We start from the raw sequence: 3,674 nt of genomic DNA, 5'->3' as shown, positions 1-3,674 counted from the left end.
CTCAAACGGCTCTGCTAAGCTAAACTGCTGTCGAATCACAGCACACTAAACAAACTACACAATCAGAACTCATTACGTATTTCTGAAGGAAGGACTTCATAGAACAAGGAAGATATCAGCCTGTTTTGAGGACAGTGAAAACAGCGCTATACAGATAAGTAAGTTGTGTAAAAAAAATGCTGCGTTGAACACATGTTATATTGTGCACTGTAAACACAATCAAAGCTTCAAAAACACAGGAAAATTGGACCTTTAAAGAAGCCAAAGAATGCATTGATACAATTGTATTAATATGTTATTGTATTGTATTAATATGTTCCATTGTTCTCTGACATCTACATTGAAGGTTTGTGGCTTTATTAAGCGCAAAAAAATGATCCAGAGACGGTTTTACACATCCATTTAGGATTTGCCTTTAGAATTAAATGGTCTATTATTACCTTATTTGTAAGGATCATGAATAATTATGTTGAGCTCTGCTCTGATTGGCTATTTCACAGAGCAGTTCATTAGCTCTGTGTGTGTGCAAACAGACCTTATGTTTGAGTCTGTATCAGACAAAGATACAGTTTTTGAGAAATAATCAATTGTTTGGAGATTGTTAATGGACGTTTCTGAGTGGTAAGTTTGTGTTTTTTCAGTATGAACCTGCAAAATGTAACCCTAAACGTTAGCATATAGCATTAACTAGCATATAGAGGGTATGCATTGACGTCACTTTTTCACGTGTCCACGACGGAGATCGCCCTGTTGAGTGGCAAATGTTCAACAAAATGGCTGGCTTGCAAAGCGGTTGCTGTGAAAATGCCAGTAAAACTGACTATTATCAGCTTAAATTGAATTTAGTTGGACTTGATAGCAGAGGTGGACAATACTTAGTTACATTAGTTACATTTTCCAAGTATCTGTGCTTTATTAGGGTGTTTGTCTTGAATTTTTTTTTATCTCACTACATTCTAAAGTATATAATCATACTGTGTATTCTTTAATATTGCATATTAAAATTTATTTAATACCTAATTACATTAAAATTGTGCACTTTTACTTGAGTAAAAGTACGTTAATGTACTTAAATATTAAATGTAAAACAAAAACGAATTATTTATGAAATGTAATAGAGTAAAAATTATGATAATATGCTTTGGAATGTATGTTTTCCAAAGAAAAACACGGATAAAATACAAATATTTGAAAAAATACTTTTAAGTAGAAAGTAAAACCTCTGCTTGATAGTGAACTTATCAACCCACCTGTGGTCTGTGGATGTTGGCATGAACGATCTATTTACTTGTCCGTAAAACGATAGCTCCGAATTCTTGTTAATCTGTTAGTACAGTCTATCGCACAACAGCTGTTTCCCATTTAGACGCGTTTTCCCCGTGTTTTCGCTGATTTCACACTGTACCCTCATTCTGCCGCTCTGTCTTTTGCCACTCAGTGGGCGTAACCCCAGTCACTTTCGCCAAAGGTGACGTCACATGCATACCCTCTATAGTGCTAACACAACAGTCAAAAGTTTGTTTTTAGCATTATAACAGCATTGTAATTAATTTAATGTTGGGGCGTACATCTCGACTATAACATCACAGTCGGTGTTTTGCATGCACGAGGTTTACATAAGGAGGAAACTATCGTGTTTGAGGCTCACAATATGTCAGAGCTCTTCATCTATGCCGAAGTAGATACAGTTTTACATTCTACGGCATCTTCAATATGTTTGTGAAAAACAATTAAAACACCCCAAAATGTGTCTGTGAAACATTCACAGATGATGAATTCCTACAAATGTTATATATGAATATGTTATGTTTTGTATCTTACTAAATGTTATCACACATTTTCAGTCAACTAATACCCACTTAATACAAGTTAATGTAATAAAGCAACTCCCTGTTGACGTCTATGTGTTTTTAGGACCGTCCAATATGTACCTTCCTATTTTATTTGAATGCTTTTTACATAACCGTACACTTTCTACAATTCATATTATACAAATTCATATAACATATATTCGGTAACAATTTTGAAAAGCGCTATATAAATAAAATTGAATTGAATATAATAGGCACCAGACAAAATTTGTACAAAATATTTTTGTGAGATCAGGTTGGGCAGTCTTGACCTCTCCAATATGGTGCCGCCATTGTCATATTGTGCAGCTGAACAATCTGCCGAATGCATAAACGTAGAGCTACATTATATGCTGTCATCATCTTTTATTCATTTTCTGAAGTTTGTAGACAGGCACCTTTGAAGTAAAAACATCCGGTCAGTATATACATCAAATAGCACTGCGACATTTTCTGTATGTATAGCAGATCAAAGATCCCCATGTCTGAGGAAGCTTAACCCGCAGCACAAGAGATCAAGCTGAACGTCTCTCAATTACTCATTTGTCAAGTGCTGCCTCTTTTCTTTCCTGTTATCCACTGCGAATCACCAATCCTCTTACTGAAGCTTTGCTCAAATAGTTGGGGGTCTTTGATGTACACTGCGAGGCAGACCACTGAACATATCATTGCTTTCATGAAAAAAAAATAGGGGGAAAACGGAATACATGATATACGGCATTGGTCACCATGGTTACAATTCCACCTTTTTATTGTTTTTTTGTCATTATCATTTTCAGGCTCTTGTAGCTAGTCCATTAACATGCGCCAATACTTTCATAGGTTATTGACTGTGGTCCCTTTTCACCAATTTATTTTCACTGCAGAGTCTCAATGAGGGTTTTTGTGATGGTAAATCTTCAGCTCAATCCTAATGTACCATAACAAGAGAATGATCATATTAACTGAGTCACAGTTTCATAACTTTGGAGTCTCCAATACAAGTTATGGTATTAATGATATTAAATTTTACCTGGAAAAGATTCATTGTTTTTAAAGAGTAACTAAACCCTAAACAAACTTTTTTAGTTAATGGTTAGGGTTAGGTTAGGCACCTTAACCCCAACAGCTTCCCAGGCGCTCCAATGATAGCTGCCCACTGCTCCAGGTGTGTGTGTGTATTATAATGTAAAAAAAATTCAAATCTTAACTCAAAATTTTCTCCTGATGGACATCCTGATGTCCCAGGTTGTCAGGCAGATTCTCATCCACATCACAACAGATATCAATGCTTGCAACGTAGGCTGCGTCCAAACACCCCCACTTGCGATCTTGGCCACTTGAGAGCGCGTGCAGGCAACAGGAAGTAAGTGCGCAAGACTGTCCCATGTCTTAAAACAAAGTGTGGTGCCCTTAATGCACACTAAACCCACACTTTCTCGAATAGCGCTTTAGAAGCGGTATTCAAGGCTAAGGCCTAGTCCACACGGACACGTGTATTTTTATAACTGTGAGTTTTTTCACGCGGTTCGGCCGTTCGTCCACACGAAACCGCAGTATCAGGGCACTGAAACCGAGCATATTTGAAAACCCCGGCCAGGGTGAGCTTTTTAAGAAACCCCGGTTACAGTGGTGTCATGTAGAGAGTAAAACCGGGGGTTTTGCCTTGCGACATCAGAGTGTGCGCCGTTATCCACTGTGTTTGACGTCAAGATTGTGCGCCGCGACTGTTTGTTGATGATTCTGTGCAATTGCGGACGTATCTTGCTAATAATAACTGTGCCAACAGGACTTCTAACATGTATACAGATAGATGCTCAGTTATCTCACTATATTGCGAAACAC

Source organism: Misgurnus anguillicaudatus, chromosome 5 (assembly GCF_027580225.2).
Source record: "Misgurnus anguillicaudatus chromosome 5, ASM2758022v2, whole genome shotgun sequence".
Taxonomy (NCBI): Eukaryota; Metazoa; Chordata; class Actinopteri; order Cypriniformes; family Cobitidae; genus Misgurnus; species Misgurnus anguillicaudatus.
This window is presented reverse-complemented; position numbering follows the sequence as displayed.